At 37.4% G+C, this 25,963-nt stretch overlaps 1 protein-coding gene and 1 long non-coding RNA gene across 3 annotated transcripts in view; both read right to left on the reverse strand.

Moving 5' to 3' along the window:
* nkd (NKD inhibitor of WNT signaling pathway naked cuticle) overlaps nucleotides 1-25,963 on the reverse strand; it is a 45,906-nt gene that overhangs the window by 10,430 nt on the left and 9,513 nt on the right. The gene's annotated exons all lie outside the window — the stretch shown is intronic.
* LOC147644199 (uncharacterized) lies at nucleotides 8,023-8,612 on the reverse strand. Its single transcript, XR_015270951.1, has 2 exons — nucleotides 8,415-8,612; nucleotides 8,023-8,281 (listed from the first exon to the last, which is right to left on the reverse strand). It is a non-coding gene; the product is annotated as an uncharacterized LOC147644199 (long non-coding RNA).

Genomic DNA, 25,963 nt, shown 5'->3' on the forward strand with positions numbered 1-25,963 from the left:
ACATAAAGTAAATATCAAGCAAATTTAGTGTAATGAATATATATTATACAGTTCTCCTTTGTAGGTCATCGGCAAGTCATGTATGCCGTTGGGGGCCCCCCGGGGGCCATTGGGCATTCATTTTGCCTTTCCCCATTCGCCATTCAATTTGCGCCTATATCTGTTTGGAGTGGCTTAGGCCAAAGTTAATTTGCAAGGCGGCATGTTTCATATCAGACGCCAAAATGCTTTCTTGATGACTCAACAACAACAACAACAACGAGTTGATTCCCATTGTGTCGGCCACTTGAGAGCAAAACATGTTCTTTTGGTTTATCTTGGCGCCACGATCGTCGGCAAAAAGGCCGCGGTATTTGCTCAAAAAAATACAACAAAAAAAGACGCTGAAAAAGGCCAAAAAGAAACACAAAGGCGATAATTAAAGGCAAAACAAAGCGGCCGAGAACTGAAAAAATATATATATATATTTAAAGATTCACAGATCCCAGGCCCATCAAGTGGTCGACCTTTAATTAGAAAAAGGTGTACAAGCCAAGTAACGAAAAATCAACATCTTAAAGATAGCAAGTAAGATTAAGTCAAGAACAACTAAATTCAAAATGCAAAAAACAATCTTAGAAAGTGTTTATATTTTCTGGACTAAAAATATAAAAATACTGTTACAGCATATTTTATTAGTATTTATATTCATTATTTAAACTTGTGAAAAAACTTCATCAAAAACAACTCCAAAGTCAAACTCTAAGAGCTGGCTTTTTTCGCCTGGCAACATAATTTATTAGACAGATGATGTGGCCGGCAAGGAGCATTCGTTAAAGAAACGATATAAACCAAAGATAAAACTTCATAATTGCGTTTGTGTGGCCAAGCAGAAAACTCGGGGAAAATGGCAGCTGGAATAAAACCGAAAAAAAAAAAAAAACAAAAAGTTGGCCAAGAGAGTACTCGGGGTCCGGGGCCGTGGTTGGGTAGTTGCTGGCCAGATATCTCGTATCTGGCATGTAAGTGTTAATGAAGTTAAGTGTTTTTGACGCGAACGACCAACCGACTGGCAATAACAAAAGCAACAAGCAATTAATGAGAAGTCGCATACCATCCAAACTAAGCGAGTGAAGCGAGAAAACAAAAAAATGTTTGGAACTCTATGATAAAGATCAACAAATGCCAAAAAAATATATATAAACTGAGGAGCAGGGAAAAAACTGTAAGCATCCGGCAATAGAAGGAATATTTATTGAAACAGTCCAGAGAGAAATGTTTTTAAGAGAGTCCAACACGTGTCTGTGGAATTTTTACATTAACTCAAGTCCAAGTTAATTTATGACTGTTTTAAGCAAGTCAAGTTAATTAAAGAAAACGTAAATCAAAAGAGAATTAATATTAATTAGAAATATATATAAGGCCCCAGCAGAGTACTAAATCAATGGAACTAATTATAATTCGAAAGATAACTTGGGAATATTTATAAAATAATGTCTCAATTACATAGATTTTTTGTATAATTTTTATACCCTTTCAGGGTGTTTTTATTTTAGTAAAAAAATTGTAAAACTATGATGGAGTCTTTTCCGACCCTATAAATCATATATATTCTTAATCAGCATTAACAAGCGAATCTTTCTAGACATAAAAGAAAGGAAAATAATTTTGAAAAAAATTTTTAGAGTATGCAGGGCTATTACCCTAATAAAAACCAACTTTGGAACGCTTTCCGAATTGAAATTAATTCATTTTAGGCTTAGTTATGAGCTTTTTAAATAATGATTGGTCAAAAAAAAATTGCCATATAAAAACAGCAATATCTAGATATTTTCATATATGTAGTTATAAATATCAAATTAACCTCCGAATAATTCCTTAAAATATATTTTATACTTTATCTAATAATGTTAAAGTCATTATATCATTTCTTTTATTTTTCAATAATTATTAAAGTCTTGAATGCTTTCCCTTTGTTACCTCAAACTCAATTCTCTTTACCTTCAAGTGAAAATACTCTAAATATTTTCGAGTGCCACCAACTTAATCATCCGCCTGATCACAATTCGATCACTGGATCTGACCAAACTCAAGTGCTTTCTAATTTGTGCTCCGTCTTCTCTTTATTTTTATAATATTTTTTTGACACTTGACAATTTACAACCACAATTTGGCATGGCACTTATCGAACTGTGGCCAATAAGACCGGCGAAAATCAAACGAGTCCTAAAAAAAAATTATTCACTATCAACCAAAAGAAATCTGCCTCAATTTTTTTGTTACCTACTTTTATTTTGTTTTTGTTTTTTTTTACCGGCACCATTCACCTGGTGGAAATCTTATCAGGACGGGGGGAATGGGAATGCTTGCTAAATACCAGTAGCAATTATTTCGAGGGGTAAGAGCCAAGTGTGGGGAAGGGAACTTGGGGGTTTTGGGGGAGCCGGCGGTCTGGTAACGTTTAATTAAACGCCGATAATCGATGCGCCAAACCCAAACAGTTACACAGTCCGCACTCGGACGTAGCTTCAACTTTTTATCAACATCTGAAGTTCAGGGAGAAATACTGGAAAAAGGTAACCCCAGGTTGCACTTAGTGAAGGGTGTGCTATTTGCGGATGGATAATGCATTGCCTTGATTTTGTTGTTTTGTTTTTCCTTTCCGATCTGTCGGCATTTTAACAACTTTTCTTTAATGTCACAAATCAAGGGGAAACAAATGCCGACAACGACGTCAGACCATCGAGCAGATCGAGCGTGCCTTTTGTCCGATATATATATATATATATATATATATATATATTTGTCCCTTAACCCCTCTCTGCTGTCTGCTCTCATCTGTCGACTCTTAACCCATGCCATCCTGAGTTGGAGCTCAGCGCGTGTCGATTTGGTTGGAGGCCTTCATCTCTGCCGCTCTGGCAACGTGTTCGGAAAACGGGTTTTGCCAGGCATTTGTATCTGTTGGATTTTATATCTCTATAAGCCAGAGATGGGCATATGAAATTACATATCAAGTTGGTGAATATTTAAACTAAAAATACTGTGTTTTTAAAGCTCATGAATATAAAATAATTCATATTTAATAAGAAATATTTAAGGAACACTTTAAGCTAAAGATATCTAAGTATTAAATAAGGAGAGTGTCTCTCTTTCAAATTTATAAATAGAAACCATATTTTAATTAGGTTAATAATTAAAAACTATTTCAAAAATTCCTGTAAATATATTTTAAAATCATTTTATTACCCTTAAGAATTTCAGCTTGATTTTACAGCTTATAAAATTCAGTCTAGAGCATGAACATATCGTGGTATCTTGGCCATAGTTGTAAAGTTAAGACTGTGTGTGTGCATGTTGTTAACTTGGCTAACCTCCTCTCTCTATCTCTTTCTCTATGTCTCTCTCTCTCTCTGTTTCTCTGTTGCTGTCTCCTGCTGTGGTTTATTTAAGTTTTGCGCCCAAGTTTTGCTGCGGCTACACACAAACGGAAATTAATTACAAACAGCGCGCTTAAACTCGCCGCAACAACAAAAACAACTACAAAAATTATAACTACAATAAAAAATCTAAATACAACAAGAAAAAAAAAAATAATGAATGAGCGGCATAATAAAGAGAACGCTTTTTTTGTAGCTTTTTAGCCATTAACATTAAAAGGCGTTAATTTCCAATATAAACATATTATTTGCTGCCTTCACTGGCAGTGAAGTGTATCTAATTTTCCCTTTTTTTTTTTTGCCATTTTTACTGGCGCCAATTTTCTGGAATTTTATCAACAATTTTTCGAATATGTCGCCGGCAGAAAAAAAAACATTTTCCATTCCCATGGCAGTTAGTTATGCGAGTATTATTCAGAGAACTCGTAGCTCGTATTCGTTCTAGCTGCTCGTTGACTGTTTTTGTCAATCAAATGTCAATCAAACAATGCTCCAGTTTTCACGCTGTCATGCTTCAGTTGTTGTTGTTGAAATTGTTGTTGATATTGTTGGTGTTGTTGTTGAAATTGTTGTTGTTGTTGTTGCTGGCCAGTAATTTGATTGCTAAAGCGTAGAAGCTGCAGCGAATTGTGTAAATATGCATGTACTTTGTATCTGAACAAGGCTGGCGACAATCCAAGAAAATTTTTTCAGACAGATGATAAGATAGGGTAAGTGTTGGTTTTTTTTTTTAGGGGGGGTTTTTTGGAGGGGGTTTCTAGGGGAGGCTAGGCATAAAGACAACATGATGCTGCGAGGGAGGTTTTGAGAGTATGAACTCAGAAAGAGTTATGTCGCAAAGAAGGTGTTACTGTAGCTCAAATAACGTTTTTTCTAAATATTAAAAATTATACAAAATTACTAGAAACAATAAAAAACATATTCATAATATATTATTCATATTTTTGCATAAAATAGAATTTTTATTTAAGTTATTTCATTACACTTTCGAAGCATATATTTATATTTTTAACTCTCCAAGTTCAGGCCTTAATTCTACATCATAAAATGAAACATTACAATATCAAAAAATTCCCTTAAGTCATCTTAAACATTCTTAAGACCAAAAACTCTAGATTTTATACCCTAAACTTGGCCAACATAGCTCACATCACACACTGCCCTCGTAGACCCCCATCTCCACTTCCTCAAAGACTACTCACTCACTTCTCACTCCCAAGAAAAGGCCCTCAAATATCACATATCACATATGCCTAGGCATTTACGTAAATTATTGTGCTGTTTTTTTGTTTTTGTGTTTTTTTGTTGTTCTTTTTTGGTATGGTGTTGACTGTTTTTCAAAGCTGTAGAGCCGTTGACTGTTGGCCCTTTTTATGGTCATGTAAAAAATTGCGCGACACATGGAAAGGGAAAACCTGAGACAACTCAAGTTTTATGCGCTTTTATTATAACAAAAAGCGGCCTCTTTATGACCACCTGCAATGCCAAAACAAAAAACAGCAAGATAAGAGATAAAATTTGTATAAATAATTTAGTAAGAATTTTACACAGCAAAAGGTCATAAAATTGTACAAATTATGAACTTGAGGCGTGTTTCGAATGAAACGGAAAGGGAAACTGGAGGAAACTCTCGCTTTCTGTCAGTGACATATATGCACTCAAGAAAAATACTTGAAAAATTATTATTATACAAGTATACATATATGTATGTGTATATATTGTAGCCCCAATGGAAACCATGGGAGTGACTTCAAAAGCTTTTTCGTAGCATTGTAATAATAAAATATACACACAGAACAGAATTATTATGCTTCTTTCAACTTTTGCGCCTAATTCACACTTTGTCCGCCTCTTCTCTGGTTGTGTGTGAAAATTTTATGTATTGCCTTTAGCAGCATCATCAAAAAAAAAGAACAAGAAGAAAAAAAAATAAATACATCGCATGTTGGGAGAGGGCTGCTTCCCCATCTACCAAAAGAAGACATCAATATGAAATTTTTGTCACGTTTTCTAATGTGAGGAGGGGTATCGGAAGGAGGGAAAATTGTAGGGAAACCATGATGCGTAGCCCCCGCTGGGCCCGCGAGCAGTAGCGTCGCTTGGAAGGGGCTCCCATCTTTGTTGCCCCTCCAGCAATTTGTGGAATTTTGGTGTGAAAATTGAAAATGATTCCGGGACAATTTTTCTTTTTTGAGAAGGAGTATGGGGTATACACTTGCACGCCCTTAGGCAAAGAAATTTATACAAATTTTGTCTAATGTAATATATTATAAAATGGCAAAGGTAAGCAAGAATATTTAAGCGGAATATTGGAAAGAAAATTCAAGTAGAAGAGAAGGAAACATTTAAATAATATACAATACGCATTTAAATATATATTTTAAGGTGCAATTTTTGAGCAATTAAAACTTATTGTGTATCCTGGGTTTATTTCAGATTTCCTCGCAATTTTCTTAGAATTTTGAGTAAAAAAAGTTTAACTCTATTGAAGCAATATTTTTATAGCAGTAATAGATACTAAATGTTGCCTTAAAACAGTCCTGAAATTTATCTTCATAATATTGCAATCATTTGGATTAAAACTCAAGAATGTTAACACATTTTTTTAATATCAAATTTAATTCAGAAACAAGTTCATTATTTATTTAAACATATTACTTTTATTTTCCCCTATCCACATGATACTTTTTTTTTGTAATTTTCCCCTTTTCCATCAGCACTTCACTTGCACTTCATCTGTCGCCCATCGCTCATCTTGCCCGCATAGTATTATATTCTATCATATATCAATAAGAACATCAATCATCGGGGCCCCCCTCTAACCCGCCGCCACTGTGCACAGGGCTCTCTCTCTCTCTATCATTTGCAGCCATCAATGTTTTTATGTTATGTTATATGCCATGTGCTATTACTTTAGCATTTGGCGAACGAACACACATCCTTCTGAAGTCCCCACTCTCAGAAGACCCAAGGAAGCCCCCCATTTAATACTGGCACCTCCACCGACAAGCCATTAAACGGACACAGATACATCCCACCGATACGGATACAAAATTCATAGAGAGATACATTCTCATCCCAAATCTCACACACAGCCACGCATGACTATAAAGTATATTTTAGCATGTCAAGCGTTGCGCATCCGCTTTGATGTTTATTTGACAGTTTTTATAGCGGCTTTTATCTGCCAACTACTTGGCCAAATCCCCTCCCAACTGCCACCCTTCATGCCGTTTAGCTGATGCTTTAAGTTAAGTTGGCTAAAAACAACAATTTCGATGCTGCCTTTATTTTGTTTTTTTTTTTTCGCCCGCCATCCAAAGAATGCTTTTGAAGATTTATATTTTGTTTGCGTTTTGTTGTTGTTTCGGCTTTGACTTTGAGAGCCGAGAATGCGTCACACGCATAAATTGTTAATTCATTTTCGGTTCTTTGGAACAACAACTTGATTTGCCCACGCAGTTGGCCAACTCATTCAGTAATTTCTCGGTTGTATCTTTGGGCCGGAAAGTGCATCTCAAGTGCATGCGGCCTAGATACACGAGAGCAGAGAACTTGTGTGCTCTTTGTATCCATCAGATACTCTTTTTCGGTGTGTGAAAGCTATGTATAGAGGTGTATCTTTTTGAGGTATTTTGTGTTTTTCGGGGTTTTCTTGGTTGATATGAGAGAAATTATTCAAAATTTACTGTAGATATTCTTTTAGAAGTTATTGAGGAGTAATTATTTAAAGTAGTTCTGAGTAAATTCTTAAAAAGGGGAAGAAAATAAAGTAACTAACTTTATTAATGATAAAATATAATTGCATTTATAATGCATTTATAGAATTTCCAGCTTATTTTTACCAACTTCCAACTTAATTACCAAACTCTTACTAAAATCTCATATTGTCGCAAGTAGTTTCCCCCTCATATTTCTGGTACTTAACTAAAGTATTTCACATATTTTCCCACTCTTTATGGTTGCTTTTATGGCTACTGTGCCAAGAACGAATGCGACGCCTTGACTGCGGCGACAAATTCCGTGTTTTTTGCCCGCCTTCGCATTTGATTCTGGAGTTCTGCTTTTGGCCAACTGTGGGCGGTCCCCCTTCTGCCACAAATTTGTTTGCACAATTACCTCAAACGCAAACAGACACAGAAACACAAAAACAACACACACACACAGAGTCCAAAATGCGAGCCATTTTTGTGCAAACGGCGGCAAATTAAGTTTCTTCGCATAAAGTCGAGAATGGATATTGGATTCATCTCCCAGCCCGGCCCCCTTTGGGCCAAAAAGAAAAATAAAGAACGTTACGAAACGTAACGAAACTGGCGACCATTTGGCTAAATATTTAATGAAAATATGCGCATTTCCCAGGCATACGACTTTGGCTTTGTCTTTCGATTGCAATTACATTACGCCATGGCCAGAAATTGCGTATACGCCATGTTGTACCAAGGATATCAGCGCACTTTGGCCATTTTGTGGATTATTCATGCAATGGCCGCGGACGATTTCATTATTTTAAAATCAACAAGGATTTGCATAAGCTGATTGCATACCACACCCATGCTCTTCTCCAATTTATTATTAATATTCTTTAAGCAAACACGAAAACTTTTATTAAATCCAGTTCGTACTTTTATTTCGGGTAAAACTTTCGCACATAAAATAGTTTTTATTGCTTTGACTGTTTGGAATTGTCGCCACCATTTCCCGTTTTTGTAAGCCACTTGCCACCATAATTAACTATTTTTCGTTAGTGCCACAAACCATCTTGAGCCGTAGGGTCTTAAGTGGGATCCGTGGGTCCTGAGAAGTTCAGACGTGTGCAACTCTCCCAAGAGTTAATGTGGAGTTTTGTCGAGTGTCGCCAACTATGTGACAAAGTTGGAATGAAACAGGGGAGGTGACAAGGGGGATAACTATTATATAGAGCGTTAAAAAAATATAGTTAAGAAATAATATGAAAAAAGTAAATGCTTCAGAGGGGTCTCAAATATTTCTTACACCAAAGTTCTGACACTTTTCTCCTTGGAATAATATTTCCCCTATAGCTTATCCTATCCCTCTTGAGGCCTACGCCTCTGTCTCTACTCCTTTGTCGACCATAATTTGCCTCTCACTCGACTTGGAGCCTGGTTGACTTGACTTGGCCTGGCCTGGCCTGTGTGGGCCTGGATTTTTGTTGCCTTTTGCCTGTCGTTTGTTTACTTTTCATATGACAAAGTCAACCGACATCGTTGTCGGCAACTTCTTGGTAACTTTGTTTTTTGTTTTTCTCTGCTTTTATTTTTTATTTCAAACAACAAATACTCCGCACGCAGCACGTTCTTCCAGTCGGTTGTCGTTGCACGTAGCATATTTAAAAAATAAAAGAAGGAAACAAAAAAAAAAGCCTCCGATTTACGTACTGAAAAACTTGCAACTTGGCAGGCGAGACTCTGGCTGAGATTCGAGTTTTTTTGGAGGCAGGAGGGAGGCTTTCGAGAGTCAGAATCATACATATGTGGGCTCTGCAAGGGGCTACTGTTTGGCCGCTGGAGGTTTTCTTTCTTTTTATTTTTATTCTTTTTTGTGAGTGTGTGTTTGTCGGCATACAAAAAGAAAAACCAGTAGCCAAAAGCCAGCAGCCAGCAGAACAGGCCAAAAAACTTACAGAGCTCCACGTTGCACTCGAGTGAATGCCAAAAAGTTGAGGTTTGTTACTCGTTATACTCTGTCACTTGACGGGGTCTATCAATTATGGAGCGGTAGAAAAGGTGAAGCCTTTGAAAATGCACAAGATCCTTAACAAGCTTGAAGGGATTTAAAAAAGGTGTACAAAGTTAAGAGTTGCTAAATTTTCCTCGACTTCTAAGGGTATCTAGTTTTCGTTCTATGACTAATACATGACTTTATTTAATTTCGTTATTCTTTTATGTAGCAAATGGGGGGAAAACTAACTGCAGTTTGTTGTTCTGTTTCCCCGTTGCTGGAGGCCAAAATTAAACTGGCTTTTGGCCTGGCCAGCAAATATTTGCGGTTCGACCCAAGCCCAAACTCAAACGGAGACTCGGAAAGAGTTTTCCCCCTCTGCAACAGCATTCTTCTCCAGTACAATTTGATTGCATTTTAACAAGGGGTTCGTTCGTTCGTTCGTTGGTTGGTTGGGTTTGGCCAATTTCCTCATCGTCTTTTGCTGGAAAAACAATAAGCAGCATTTGAAAATTCAATTGTTATTGCTGCTGGCTTTTCTTTCATCTCCTCAACGTGGTCCATCTCTCTCTCTCACACACACACACACACACAGAGTCTAAATTGTTTTCCATTATTTTTCTGACTCAGCAGCAACGTAGAGAAGGCTCTTCATCAGCTTTTGATTGCTGTCCAGCTGGCTCTTACTATTTTTTCTGATTTGTCATTATATTTATGAGTTACAACTGCTGTCGCCAGTCGCTGGCCATCCCCAAAGAGCGTTGGCCATAACATGATTTCCGTTTTAGGACTTTGCCAGACTCTGCGGGCAAGCAATTAAGCGAAGCGAACAACATCTTGAGCGGAAGTCATTTGGCTTCGCTCCTCAAGCCGCTCCTCAAGTGGGGTTTTTGTAATTGATTTTTCTTCTTCTGGTTCCAAAACCATTTAATTGCCCCTTGTACACAGGCCGCAAAAACGCGCCAAAGTTCTATGCAAATAGTAACCATTTCCTAGGCCCATATCCACCGGCCACATCCATAACCATGTCCAAGCACTCATGCCTTATTGGCACATTACTTGACCCACTTTCTGGGCGTGCCTCGGGTCATTATGAAAAGTTAAAAACAAAACAAAAAAAAAATAATAGTAGAAAAAGAAAACTTCAGTCGAGCGGAAGGGGAAACACAAGTCCGTGATGATTGCGAATTGTTTTCCCAAGACTTTTCTCAAAAGAGGGAGAGATACTTTGCCGACTTTACCAAGGCCTTTCGAGGTTACTAGCCAGCAGCTGTTGCAGTTTTCAAATATCTCAAATACTTGACATGATTCTTAGTCCAGTTAGAGAAACTTCAGGGACGTCTGTTGACTCCTTGAAGTAGTGGAAATAAGTTTATAAGCTGTTTTTCTTACAATAATTATTAGCTGTAGTTCGGTTTGAAGTATTAAAGCGTTTGCTAGATACTCTTACTTGAAGGAAATTTAAGTTATGTATCATTTGTAAGTAATTTGTGGAATAATATTCATTTAAGTAGAGTAATGGCAATATTTAACTTCATTTTCTGTCATAAAAAAACATACTTAAATAGTTTTCTACACTTTAAAAGATACTTATTTGAAATTTCCCCATCTCTCCCCCAACTCTGTGTCTTCCTTGAATTTCCACCCACATTTCCCAGTTTAGTTTTTACCCAATTTAAGTAACTGTTTACTTATTCCCCACTTTCCTTAGAAAATCAGGGAAACGTGACAAAAACTCGACAGAAATTTGCACTCACTAAACCACACACTTACTTAAACATTCCGACCAAGGGCCAATCATCTCTGCCCTCCCGGCTAAACTTTGGCTTAAAGAGTGTGTCCTTTGTGCCGGGCTTTAAGCTTGATTGAAAATTGAGAGAGGGACATGGCCAAGAACAAGTAAATGTGGTTTGCCCAGATCCCAGTGATAAAGCACTGCCCCAAAAAAAATATATATAAAGAGAAGGAAAACTTTTTTTTTTAAATACACTTAAGCTATGCTGGCTGGCCAGGTTTTCTTTTCCTTTTTTTTTTTTTTTGGAGGCGAGTCCTGGTCAAATCGGCCACGACTTTCAGTCAAAAGTCCAGAGCTGCTTTGAACTTACTCCCTCGGAAGCCTCAGACGAAGGCCCACTTCCTTTCGCTTTGGCAACAAAGTTAACTTGATTGAACTTTGTTTGGCTTTGCCTTTAGCTGCTTTCCTTGTTCTCGTTTTCCACGGACCCACCAATGTTTTTCTTGTTGTATGTTGTTTGCGCTTTATAAAACTAAATGGAAAATAAATTTTGTTTGCACTTTGTATGGCTAAGAAGAAAAAAAAATATATAGAGAGAGAGAGAGTGAAAAATTTTGTGCTAAGAAAAGGAAATGGCAACTTGAAAGTGTGAAGGAAAAAGTTTTTCAAATGCCCAGGGAGGGAAGTTATCCCATGAGGGTGGTTCCACTCCTCATTGAGTGTGGAGTATGGAGTGTGTGTGAGTGGGGAAATCCACGGCTTAATTGTGCCGCATTTCCTGGAACCCTTTTCATTATTTGATGCATTGTATCATCAGCAGACAATAAACTGCAGAATTTCAGAAAGGAACTCCCAAAGTCCGTAAAATCCAGGACGTTGAGGGAGTAAAACTTGGGAGTGCACAGAGAATTAATAAGGAAGTTTTGGAATATATATAGTTGAGAAAATTAGTTTTAAAAAAATTTAATAAAATTAAGAAAAAATACTCTACTTCTTTATAAGGAGATCATTTGAATTTGTTTGAATTTGATATGCATATTTTTAATATACAAATTTGACTTGCAAAGCTTTTCTTTTCTGAACTATCTTTTACTAACTTTCAAATTGTGTGTATATATTTAATTCTATTAATAAAGTTAACGTTGTAATTTTCTTTAAAATACTACTATATACTTATAAAATGTATCATTGGAATCGATTATATTTTTAAAAGTGATTCCTTGTATAAAAACCTAAACTTAAACCCATCTCCTTCCCTCTTCTCTATTTCTTGTACTATAAACTCTTAAATATATATTTTTCTACCTTTAAATAGTGTTTTTTGGGGTTGGGTTTTCCCTCGGAATATTTCTCCAAGTGCTATACCATTTCCTGGTGGCTTTTTTGGGGGTGGCTTCCGTTGCAGCAAACTGCCGCCGCCTGCAATCCTGGCGATAGCAATCCCAATCCCAATCCCAATCCCTGGCTCTTGTCATATTTCCTGACACTGACGCTGTGTGTGTCTGGGACTGCTTTTGGGTTTTGGCTCTTCTAATTTGGGGGCGTTTAAGCCGGTTTTATTTCACTGAAGTTGGAGTGGTGTGGGGGGTCTAAGAGGGTTGCTTTAAAGCAGCAACGAACGTGACTCTAGGTTTTTGGGGGTCTTTTTTTCGGGGGCTGTCAAAAGTCACCCTTGGTGGGTTTTTCTTTTCTTACTGACTAAAACTAAATAGCCAAAACTGCTGACTGCCTATCGATTTTGGTCATTTATCGCTCTAATGCGATTATAATGCTTAAAATATTCTCAAGCTAAGTTCTCTCCAACTGAGATTCCGATTCCGGCGGCAGTTTGTCAAAGCGTGAAAAGTACAACACACCCCAAAAAAGAAAAAAGGGATATATATATTGGTAACTCACGATGCCTCTAAGGGTTGACTTCTTTTTTTTTTTTGGGTTCGAAGTTGGTTTTGGTACACACCTGCAAGAAAAGAGAATAAGGGTTGCATTAGTAGAGGAAATTATGGGAGGAGGCAGGACCCGTTGAAGGCATCAATCAGGCATGCCATCAATCAGTTTATTTAATCAACTAGAACGTGAAGGAGTTGACATGTAAACACTGAGCTATGCCCCAAGGAGAGTCCAAGACTAGATTATATTTTCGGTTTTTTTCTAGGAGGGGTTTTCTGGTTATTCTGATGGATATATTATGGTTGGATGCATCCAACAGTTTCCTTTTGTGAAATTGAACTAGCTGCGGAATTAGCTTTCTTTCATCTATTTTCTTTTTTGGGTAGTTTTCTTGCTTTCCCAGTGTTTTTCTTTTTCTCTGACATTTCTTTGTGTATTTCCGGTTCATGATTGAATTTTATCGTATCTTGGTTTTTCTCTTCAACTGATTAAGGGTAGGAAATTAGATGTTCTGATGGGGTTTCTGTATGTGCGTAGAGAGCTGAGTCTTAGTACAAGTCGAAAAAATAATTTAGAAAATACTTAATATTTTTTGGCATTAAAAGGTAAAGTATAATTTAGTCTAGGAATTTTTCTCAGGAAGTTTTTGTAGTTAAAGAAACTTTGTTTATTTAATAACTTCTACAGAAACTTTACAAAAGTAACAGAAATGATTTAATGAAGGTTCTTACTTTATTCTTTATCAAAACTTTATGTTTAATTCCCTATTTTCCCTATTTCCCTATTTTTCCCTTGCAGGTTATTACAATTTTAGTCAGAAGCTTAAAAAACATCGAAGGAGTCATTTCCAACCCTATAAACCATATATATTCTTGATCAGCATAAAAATCTGAATCAATCTAGATTACTCCGGACAAAGCAAAAAATTTTCCAAATTTCACCATCTTTTCATGACATAAAAAATCATTATTAAAATTTTCAAAAATTGGTAAAAATTTAAATTTGTTAACTTCTTTAACTAAGTATGCAGATTTGTTAATCTAATGAAAACTAGCAAAGAACAGCTTTCCGAAATGAATTTAATGCTTTTTTGGCTTAGTTATGAGTTTTTTAAAATTTGATTTGTCAAAAAAATTGTCATATTAAAAAATATCAATAAATATCAATTTTCATTTCAGTCAGAAGCTTAAAAACATCGAATGAGTCATTTCCGACCCTATAAACCATATATATTCTTGATCAGCATCAATAGGCCAATCGATCTAGCTACTTCAGAAAGAAACCAAATTTTTTTAATTTTTTCAACATTTTTAAAGGGGTTAAACTTGTCAAAAATTTGAACAAAAAATTTAATTTTTTTCAATTTTAAATTGAGTACGCAGATTTATTAAGCTATGAAAAACTAGCACAGGAACGCTTTCCGAATCGAAATTAAAGCCTTTTTGGCTTAGTTATGAGTTTTTTATCTATGATTTGTTGACAAAATAGGCATATAAAAATTAGATAAATATTAATTCAAAGGAAGCTAACATTTTACCTTAGTTATGATCCCATACGATCTTATACCTGGAAGTGTATAAAAACTTTGTCTTCCCAAAGTTAGTTTTCTTTTTCGTTTTTGCTTTAATATTTTTATGTATATTTCATCCTTGTATGGCTCTCTTTCCTCATCCCTTGTATAACTCCAGATCATACTTGGTTTTCTCAAACATTTATAACAATTTCCGTGTCCCTATATGGAATTTCCACTCCCTCTCCTCCCCTAGCCCCACATCGTATGTTATGCCCATTAGGCCTAATATGCGTTAATGCTATAAATAAAGCCTCGTCGCCATACGATTATGGCATACTAACAAACTTCGTTTTGTTTTTCGTTCAGGATCCCTCTTCTCGTATTTTTTTTTTTGCACATTGTAGGGAGGGGGCTTTTCCAACTCCCAACCCCTGATTTTCCACGCTAATATGAAATGTAATTTACAGTTGCCGGAGAGCAGAGACAACACCAACCAAGCAACGTTGTGGCGTTGACAACAAAGAGGGCCAAGGAGTGCAGAGTCTTTAACGTCTTTAATCCAATTTCCCAGAGACATGAGACAGCAGCACAGACTGTGAATGAATACAAATGTGGCCCCCATGTACGTGTTAAATTTTCCCAATTAAATGGGTTGACAGAGAGTTATTTTCCCCGTCATTTGCAGCTCTGTCTCCCTAATCGATATTTATATTTTGTTTGGGCCATTGACTTAATTCCTTATTCTCTGCTTTCTGCACAACAAACACAAATTATGCAATTCAAATTAATGCTACCATTATCGGAGAGAGAAAGGCCCTTCCCTTTGTTTGTTGTCTCTCTAGTATATATATTTTTCTTTTCTTTTCTTTAGAGTTTTTCTTTTTTCTTCTTCGTTTTGGGTTTTTGGTAAAATGAAATTAATCCAGCCTGGCAAATGCCAGGCACGTATCAATTGTGGATGTGGATGAGTCTCCATTTCTGCTGTGTTTGTCTTTTGTCTTTTTTTGGCCTCGTGTCTCTGGTCCATATATGATTTTTCAATAGCTTTTCCCGCTGGCTAAAACCAATCCAAGAGGCATAGAAATACATAGAACAAAAGGCCTCCAGAGTTGCCTTAATTCTTGTGTGCTTTGAAATCGAATTAGGGTACTACACAGATACGTATATTTGGCTATAAGTGTGTACGTGTGAGATGACCCCTCTACAGAGAGAGAAAATAAGGGGTATCATTCCTTATTTTATTTATAAATATATATTAAAACAATTTATTTAAGTATTTTTTAATATTTATTTAAAAGAGGCTTCGCAAGAGCTTAGACTTTCTGATAAATTCATTCAGATTCATATCGTTTTTGATACTATTTTGTGCCGTGTCTTTTCGATTGCTGTTTTTCGCAATTTTAGGTGAGGTTTCTGGTAAGGAGAAAGAGGGTTTTGGGGGCTCTGAATTTATGCCTACTCCGCCCCCTTTGCCACTTTCACACACGTAACCTGGTTGACAGCTGTTGCCCAGAGCAAAAATCCAACTTGGTAGGAGATGCTGCTGCTGTCATGGCAAAGATAACAACGAAAAGGCAAAATAAGCAAAAATATACATAAGTATATATAATGCTACGGGACATTTATATATATATATATATATATTTAGGGGGAGTGGCGCCATTTGTAGGCTTTACATTGTTAGCAGTTGGCAGTTACCTTTCGGTTAAGTCGGTCCTGGTTGCCTCTGAGACATGGCATAATTGGGCTACATTGGCATTTCACTTTTGGCCCAAGCAAAAAAAAAAGACAGGAGAAAAACTGACAGTAAGAAGGGGGTCATAATAGGAATAAGTTGAGAGGGAATAACACAAATGTAAATGCCGCACAAATGGCATTGAATTGACCTAGTTTCGGGGTAAGGAAGAAATCAGTAAAGGCGACAAAAGTTAATCAAATGAGTTTGGATTTAAGATAAAGCTAAAAAAAATATATACTTTAAGCTAATGTTGAAATTAGGAGAATGGGTTTGAAAATATAAGCAGTAAAAGTTTTTAATTCATGTTATTAGGTCTCTATTTTACCTTTAGAAAATGTTACTCCATTATTACTTTTTTGCTTCACATAACTGTATTTAAACTCCTTTATTTTATTGTTAAAAAAATTCTTAAAATAAAAATAAGACCGTATACTCTTCTCAAAATATTATTATATCTTTCCAAACACCTTATCAATTTCCACTTAATTCCCTCGGTTATTGCCACGTCTAAATTGCTTATTGGCTCAGTAAATCTACATCAGCTAGACATTTTCCCCTTACCATATTTTTCTTCGCATTTATTTTTCCGCTCATGGCTTTTGTTTTTTCCGACATCTTTGTCACCTGAACACATCCTTCCTTCCGCTTCCTCTGTGAGGTATCCTATTCCATTACAGATTACGCAGCGCACACATACAAGGATCCTCCTCCTATCTCCTCTGCTTTTTGTTTGTGCTGGGAAATGGCCTTTCCCCTTACACCCCCCCTTAAATTGCTCATGATGTCTGCTGTCTTAACGGAAATCTTTGCCACCAAAAAAAAAAAACAAAAGAAAGGAAAAACACTTCCTACTACTTTAGACAATCCCTTGAAATACCTTCATTATAGGGAGCCCAGGAATCGGAATTGGAATAGGAATAGGGATCCGGGAATCGGTTACAGAATCACAAAACGCCATCGGAACGTGGCATCAAAATGCCCTCCAGAGCATAAGTGTCTTTTATTTTATTGTTTTGTCAACGCTTAAAAGAAATGTTTTCCATTTAGTTGAACACTTATGAGTATTGTGCGCTCTCCGGATGCGGATACGTTTTTGGGATTTAAAAATGAAAGGAGGGGCGGGATGGATGAAAATATGGAAAAGGAAAATGTTGCCTGGAAGCTTATGTATGTGTGACGGCTTTTCACAAGTGTTTGTGTGCCATTGACGACTTTTCACACCACATCAAAAAGGCGACGAGGCGAGTGCACTCAAGTGTATAAACAATGGCGTTAAGTGTTTAAGTGCACGGAAATATCAGAGCCTTGGATTGGCCTCGAACTCGAACTCTCAACACTCAACACTCCTAGTTTTCAGCTTTAATTTCATTTTATGGTATTAGCAATTTAAGGAAAAAGAGAAAAAGAAAAACTAGGAGAAGGAAAACGCAGATAGAAGCAGACACAAAGTTTAATTGCTGGCAACAGCTTGGAAATAGTTACAGATAGAGCGGTTGGCAGCATAAAAAACCGCATTGGGACTGGTCCTGGTTATGCTACAGAACATAAAAAAAAGGAAAGAAAACCCAAGGACCAGCTATAACATATATACATATATATATAGAGAGAGGAGCAGGGTCCAATAGAGACATTGGTGTATAATTTTATTGGTGCTCTGCGGATGCCAGATGGCGCCCCGTAAGGAAGCTTCATTCCTCCTTTTACAGGTGACCAAGGAGGGAGAGTGGAAATGCCAGTTGGCTTAATTCAATGAAGCGGCTTAAGGCCAACATCAGCTGTGGTCAGCTTAAGTTAACAGTTTAAGCCAAAGCGTAAGTAACTAGAGCTGGTCTTTGCCCCGATTAGCTTAATTAAGAGAACGTGTGCGATTAGGTGTGTACGAGAGTGTGTATGTATGTATATGTTGGCCCAAACAAAATCCCCCTGGGAAGCAAGTTGGTAATTAATAACCCAGGGCAGGAAATAATAAAAAAAACTTGTTGATGGATTGACCAGTTGATCGATGAACTTGGTTCAGTTTTAATTCAAATTTTTAGACACTTAATAGAAGGAAAGATGATAAATTACTTAGAAACGATGAAGTTTTTCTATAGTTAAATCAAGTAATTTATGGAAATAATTAAAGCTTTAATGGTTTTCTTTCACTTAAGTGAAGAATACTTATAAAAACCTATAAAATATTTATTAAATACCTTAAATCAAGTCTCCTCCAAGGGACCTAAGGCATCTAATGGCTAACTAAAAATGCATTTGCTTTAATGGCTTTCTCTTGGTCTGCTAACTTTTGCGCGATTTTAATTGGTTGGAAAATGCCAACGTAAGTAACAGTTAATTGCCTTTAAGCAGCCATACCAGAGCATGTGTACCCAACAGATCCCAAACTCAACTCCATGGTAGTAAATAGTTTCGACGGTTTATTCCACTTGGCCTTTTTTTTTGCTCCTCATAATTAGATGCATGACTTGGCAGGGTCTTTTTATGTGCGGTTCGCTAGCCATTTTCCCTCTTAGCCAGGTTCCTGCCTGGTGCCTAGTGCCGGCTACTCAATTAGCCAGAAAAGACATTAAACTTTCGCCCGAAGGGGAGAAGTTCAAGTCTCCCAGACTGACGTCTCTCCATGCCTAATGAAGTTAGTGCAGCAGCAAAAACAGACCTTAAAAAACTTAATGCCAAACATTTTTGGAGCGCCACTGAAATTGAAAATCAACTTGAATTCCCTTTTGCCACCTTTTGGCGCTGCTAAACGTCAGCCATAAATAAAATGCAAAAATTCTTCTTCCAAAAAAAAAAGTCATGAAAACCAAAACAAAATTGCTTTTGGGGGGCGTAACTTGTGCAGCCAGTTGTGGGTGTGAAAATTACCCCCCAACTGCAATACGTGACTGGTTATCCCAAATAGCAAATAGCTGCCTTTCCCTTTACCAAAGCTCTCTGGAAAAACCCCTTCCTGTTGCTGCAACATATTTTGCGTATCAAATTTTGTGCAAAATACTCGCAGCTCGATGAAATTCTATTGGGAAATATTTTTCAGCAAAAGCGTTCGCTCTCTCACAGGAAAACCAAGGGTATGGCAAAAGCAGGCCTGGAATGTTGGCTATGTGATGGTGTCTGGTATGCAAAAGGAATTTGTAAAACAAGGAAGCCAAAAAAAAGTAATACAAAGCATTAAATTTCACTTTAAAGATTATAATATATTACATTTTTGCAGGGAATCATTACATTTTTGAGTTATTTAAATCAGAAATCATTGTTAAAAATATTTTATTAAATACTCCCCACCTAATATCTCTCATTACCTCTTTACATATTTAATGTACCATTAAAACCACTAATTTATAATAATATTCCAAGCACCAAAGCCTACAAAAATCCTCCTTAATTTCAATTAAGTTCTTTCTAAGCCAGCTTAATATATTTCTTAACTTGAAACCCGCTTAAGATAAATCTCTTCACCATTAAAAAGAGTATCCTTAAGGTTACCTTAACCTCCTTCTCCGGAAACGTTTTCGCATCAATTTTTCAGACCTAAATCTACCACTTGGTGTGGATTTTGGTAGTGGATCTATGTAGGTGGTTAAGTTCTCACTGCTAAACTGCATGGGCAACCATTAAAAATGAATTGGTTTGAAGCCGGTCTGGGGCATATACATATATTTTATAAAACGTATATAATTTTCAGTAGAATCTGCTGTTGTTGAAATAACAACCAGAGGCGGCGGCAACTATTAATAACAAAGTGTGGAGAAGCGAGGAACCCGCGCCACACTCCCCTAATACAATCATATAAATTACACTGCCAGAGCAATCAATCAATGTCAAAGTCAGACTGAGTTGCGCTTATAGGCCCAGGGTCGTCAAAAAAAAAATAGAGAAAAGAAAATATAAAACAAAAAGCATTGAGATGGGGTTCAGGGGTTCGAGGTAGATTTAAGCTAAGCTGCCACGTACTTGCCCGCTCATCAATTTCAATAAGCCAGAGGAGCATAAGGTCTTGTATTCCGGACCACCAGCGGACGAACCATTAGCACCTAGGCCAACTGGCAGCGGCATTTGTCAAAGTGCCACGGCAAAGGCCATAAGATACAGATACAGAAGATACAGATACGTATGTATAGAGCATTGCCTGTGTTTTGCATTTTAAATTGTGGCACAAAATGAAATTGAAAATGGCTGCTAAATATGTGCAACTATGCGACAAACATTGCTCAATTGCCAGCTCCTTTGTCTTGGCTGCTATTCCTATCCCTAAATGTATCTGTATCTGTTGTACATGTATCTGAGCTCTTTCTGTAGCTGCGTGTGTGGTGTCAACAATGGCAGAACACTTTGGGTGGCATTTCATTGACAGCAAGTCATAAATTTTACAAATGACAGCCGGCAAGTGGTGACTGACATTGGAGACAAAGGAAGTGTGAGTGAGAGATAGTGTGAGATATCCATGAGATACATCGTTTTTTGCCATATGCAAATTACATTAGAATGCAGCATGACAAAAGTTAGAGGTTAAAGTTAAGAGATAACTAAGCCAGAGATGAATATATATGTTTAAAGAAGAAGGAAATTCCCTTCTTGACTTTCATTTCTTTAATTATGTTCATTCCTAACCACTTTCATGTACAACTCTCATCTAAACCCACTCAATCTTGTCTTTAATTCTATACAAAACCAACCACATGGCACCTACATGAATTCTTTTATCCCCAGACAATAGTTATAGACTCTCTTCTTGGATATATACCACCTTTGTCTTCCTCAATGATTTCTTTCTTAATCACTCTCAAAACTCCAGTTACAGTTCCCAGTCACCATCAATCAATCAATCAATCAGACAATGAGCTCCTCGGCTGGAGGAGAAAAGACAATCACTTCGGTGAACCTTTCACTAATGACAGGCGGAGGGGCACTTACTGAGGTCTCTGGAATCTGGGGAATCGGCTTAATCGGGGACCCTTACACTTTGAATTCATTTTTATTGGAAAGACCGCACTCGGAGACCACATAACGGCAACACCTGCCTGTCATGAGTGTGTGAGAGTGTATGTATATGTGTGTGGACCGGAAGTGCATAGAAGCAGAGCTAATGGCAGGATCTCCAACCATCATCAGAGAGAGAGAGAGAGAGGAGTGAGGCAACAAAATCGTCGGCGCCGCATTTTGGGGCAGCTGTGGATGCGGTTTATGCCCCGGCTGAGGCTGCAGCGGAAGTTTTAACAACCGAACACACACACAGTCAGAGACACTGAGGAAAATCTTGTATTAAATTGTAACACAAAAAATATATTATAATGGAAAATAAACTAAAGCAACTAAGATTGTTTTCCTACCCCAACCTTTTCTCTTTTAAAATGTTGTATACTTTTCTAGACTTTTGAATTATTTGCTAGTTTTTCTCACAGTTTATTTTGCTGTGCGGCGACACACATGGAAATTAAAATCAATTGCCAGTGGAGTGGGTTTTTGCCCAGAAGAAGAGGAATCTCTCTCCCAAAGACACACACGATGCTCCCATCATTAGCTGCAATCCCTGTGTTTCCCGGTGCATGTGTCATGCTGTTCAGTTTGCGATGAAAATCCCTTAAAAATAAAAAAAGAGACTCTCTCTGTGTGCCCGCCATGTGTCCTGTTTTGCCGGCCTATCCGACCATGGTGATCTCCTTGACGTTTTTATAGCTGCTAACAATGTGTCAGGTTTTCCAGGAACTCCGTTTTTTTTTTTTGGTTTTAGCTTATCCCTCGATTCAGGGTCCTCAGTTCTCTGGAGCCTCTGAAGCGGATAATTAGGCAAATGTCGTCTTTCTGCCTGGAAATTTGAATGAAATTCTGAGTGTGTCTGAATGGCTGGATGAGTAAGCGTTCAAATATTCACGCTAGATCTGTGATATACACAGGAGGGTTCAAGTTCAACTCTTGATGTATGTTATGGACATTATCTAAGGTATTTCACAAAAGATCTTTAGAGGAAGTTGTAGGTAAAGGAATGCAAATGGTGGCATCTCTAAATAAGACAAAAGAATGTTGTACCTTTGAGATACATTCGTAAAGATACCAAAAGAAAAAAGGTTACAAATGCTTACTAGGGTGTGATAGATGATGACTCTATAAGAAAGGTATTTCTGGTATTTTAAAAGAAAGTAATAGGTCTTGAAATGTAACATATTTAGTTTTAATATATTTTGCTAACTCTTCGTTTTTTTTAATTTTCCTGATATATCTTTGCCTATAAATTTATACACAAATCCCCCCAGTATCTCAGAGGCTAGTTTAAGCCTCTTCAGCTGTTTTCATTCATTATAACTTAAGACTTTTGCCCCATCCTCATCTTTTTATAGCACCTCAAGGAGCACTAGCATTGCATTTCCTCAGATCCAATCCCCTTGGCACTTCCTCTCTCTCTAGTTTCCCCTCGATTTTTATGCATATTTTTGGCATCCTCGGGTACCCTATTTTTATTATCGAAATGGGGGCCACACAAATTATGCGTAAATATGCGTACCCGTACCCCAAACTCATCCCCCTTTATGCCGGCATATTTCTTGTTTATCGCTTTGCGAAAAGTCAATTTTTATAACACACTGAACAGAGCAAAAACCAACGATGGGGGCCAGATAAACCGATCCGTAAATATATACAGACTTTTGTATATATACAAAAAAGAAAAAAAAAACGCACAAAATGATTTGTGGTTGGTTGAAATTGGCGCAACATTGCGAGGCGGAAGGTGGAAATATGTAACAAATTTGTAATTTGAACGCTACAAATCATAATTTTGCATAATGATCAATTCATAAATGTCAAAAACCTTGCCCCCTTGGAAAAGTGAATTATGTTTTTTGCCTCTTTTGGTTTTTCTTATGGAAAAATTTGTGCTGCTGTTGCGTAGCGGAAATGTATACATACATATCTCCCACAGACACATAATACCCCAACAAAACAAACATGGCAACTTCCTACGAAAACTAATTAAATAAATTGCATTAAATGCTCAGCGAACATGAGGTGCAAGTTGGTGTAGGGCCAAAAAAGATATCCGATTACGAGGCAGGCATAGAAAGTTGCTTTTGGCATTTTTAGATATAATAAGATTGGGAAAGGTAAGGTACATGAGTATATAGGTATATAGAAATAGATTATATAGAGCCTTCCTTGAGTTTTAAATTTAAAGCTACCTTCTATAGTACTATTCATCCTCAAACTCATTTCATATTTCCCTAAGATGTACACCTTTAAAGTCGTAAATTCCTTGTCTAAATTATTCACTAGTGAAATTCATCAAACGACCCCAAAAAAGTAATGCCATCTAGAGCAACATTTGCCATAACTCCAACTGACAGATGGCTTCAACTTGCTTCTCACTTCCTGTTCCACCAAGTTGCTCCCTGTATCCTCGTGGACCCTCTCCTTCTACCAATACCTTCTTGGGCAGGCCTGCAGCATATCAAATTAACACAGACACGATGTTGAGGACCCGGGACTGTTTGCTGCCCATTAACTGTAGCACTTTTGGGGCACCACGGCAATCCCCCCCCCCCCTTGTTTGGAGTTACTCTCCCCTTAAGCCTAGCAGCTTCAATTTGTTGGTCAGGTTTTAAGCAAAGCACAGAGAGAAATTATGGTTATATAGTTAATAGATTAAGCAAGGTATAAAATATATAAAACCCCTGTTTAGTGATCATACATTTCCCTCAGTGTCTGCCTATATATACGTGGCTTTTTAATGAGCACCGTGGTCGCATCGGGGGAGCATTTTTTGCGGCTATATCCCCAACTGACTTGGGTGACTTGAGCGATTCCGAGACCGAGAGTCGTCGTTCCATGGCAAATTGCAGGGTTCCCTTTCGGTTCCCTTCCACTTGGAGTTATACCCCATACTGGCCACAAAGTGTTGCGTTGCGTTGCACTCATATTTTGCCGTGTGCACCTTAATTATATGGCCGCCGACAGAAATTCAAGTGAAAAACGTTTCGACGGTGATGAAAACGAAGCAGAAGCAGAAGCGGCAGCTGGAATCAGAGAAGAGGTAGCAGCAGCAGCAGCAACAAATAGTGACCGAAACCTAAGCCTATTTCGTGCCGCTGTTTAAGCCATGAAAATTTAATGCCAGCTTACAGCGAACAACGAACAATGCCCAATGGAATGCTGAATGCTCGGCAAAAGGTCCGAGGGTAGGATAGGGGATTCGGAGAATTTTTAGGACCGCATTTCCGCCCGCACCAAGTATTAATTATGTACGCATAAAATATCTTTTGAGACCCTTTGAACCGCTCCTCAGCCTCTCTCTCTCTCAACCCTTTCACGTCTTTCGTCGGGTTTAGGCCAACATCAATGGGATGCAAATTAACTGTACAAACATAAATAACACTTAAAATTCTCAGGAAAAAAGAATATATAATATATATACCTCTTGGTATATATATCACTGGCTTGCTTTGGGCATTTGTCAAAGTAATAAAAATTGTTGGGCTTCTGTTTGATAAGAGTTTTTCTTTTTATCATCTTTTGATGCGACGGTCGTTGTCCCTTCATTAATTCACAGGCATGCCGCAGTCCCTTTTTTTTTGTGAGATATATATATATAGAGAGAGATCCCTTTCCCTTGCTCATTACCCTAGATACAGATACAGATACAGATACACGCGACTTTTCCGCATCTGTATCTGCTTTTGTGTAGCTCAACTTGTTGCTCTGTTTCTCACGTCTCTTTAATGAATTGGAATTGACAGTTTGTTGGCTTTACTGTATACTATATATATATAGTATATACATTTATGGGGGGCTCATTTTTAATGTATCTGCAAGATGCATCATCAATTATTCAATAGACTGCACTGCAATGCAGCCAAATGAAAAACTTTTCTCCCCCTCCCAACTCGAAGCGAGCGAGAACGCCGCTGCTGGAAAAGTGATTAATTGGCGCTACAAATTTATGACGTTGTTCGGCCGATAGCGAGGTTGAATGTATGATAAAGCCCGGAAAATGGATAGGAGAGGTTCCTATCCCCCCCCCGAAGCGATTAAAACTTTTCGTCAGTGGAGCTAACTTTTTGGTAAATACTTCGACACACATTAAAGTATCCGCATGTGTACGTGTTCGAGTTGTTTTCCAATGTTTTTGTTTGTTGATTTGTTTGTTTGTTTGCCAGTTGTTTTTGTTGCTATTCCTGGTCCCATCATTATGTTTATTGTTATGGTTTTTCTTTCCCCAATAAATATAATATAAATCATATAAAAATAATTTATAAAGCCATATTGACTTCGGGGGAAAAGCGAAGCAAACTTTTAACGAGGTTTCCATTGAAGCCTGTTTTGGGTTATTTGCGGTAATGGGAGAGTTTCGGTTTGATATATGATCTTAAGTTATCTTTGGCTATAATTTGTTATGGTCTTATTGAGGTAGATATCTGGGAAGTTTTTCCTAGATATTAACACTAATTATTAACCCAATACTTTCTCTTGCTTGCTTTTTCTCTCTCTCTCTTGTTGGGTTCATTTTTATTCCGACTTTAAGTACTTGCTTTTGGGCATTTTTCAGGCCATAATTTAATGCTCTTTTATGCCACTCTGACCACACCCACAACGGCAATAATAACAACAAAACCCTCTTCATTTTCCCTCCCATCCCCCACATTTTCTCAGTTGGTCAGCAGTACCGGAAAAATCTTTACGGGACGAATGAGAGTCCATTGTTATTATGATTATTTGTAATGTATGTATGTGAGAGGCGAGAACACGGAGGGAAAGTGAGGGAAAACTCTGAGCTCAGTTCAATGCTTTTAGAAGCTGATTGCTTCCCTTTTTGGGATTGTGTTAATCATGCTACATTGCAGCCACCGCTCCACAATAATAATCATAATAATCGAGAGAGAGAGTACAACAAACAACATCATTATTTTAGATATTTATGATATTTATGTAAGCCATGAGGGAAGGAGGGGTGAATTGTTGTTGCCATGGCTCTTGATAAAAATTTAATGTAGCATGTTAACAAGCGA

Source organism: Drosophila serrata, unplaced genomic scaffold (genome assembly GCF_035046125.1).
Source record: "Drosophila serrata isolate PLE 108 unplaced genomic scaffold, ASM3504612v1 contig_217, whole genome shotgun sequence".
Classification (NCBI taxonomy): domain Eukaryota; kingdom Metazoa; phylum Arthropoda; class Insecta; order Diptera; family Drosophilidae; genus Drosophila; species Drosophila serrata.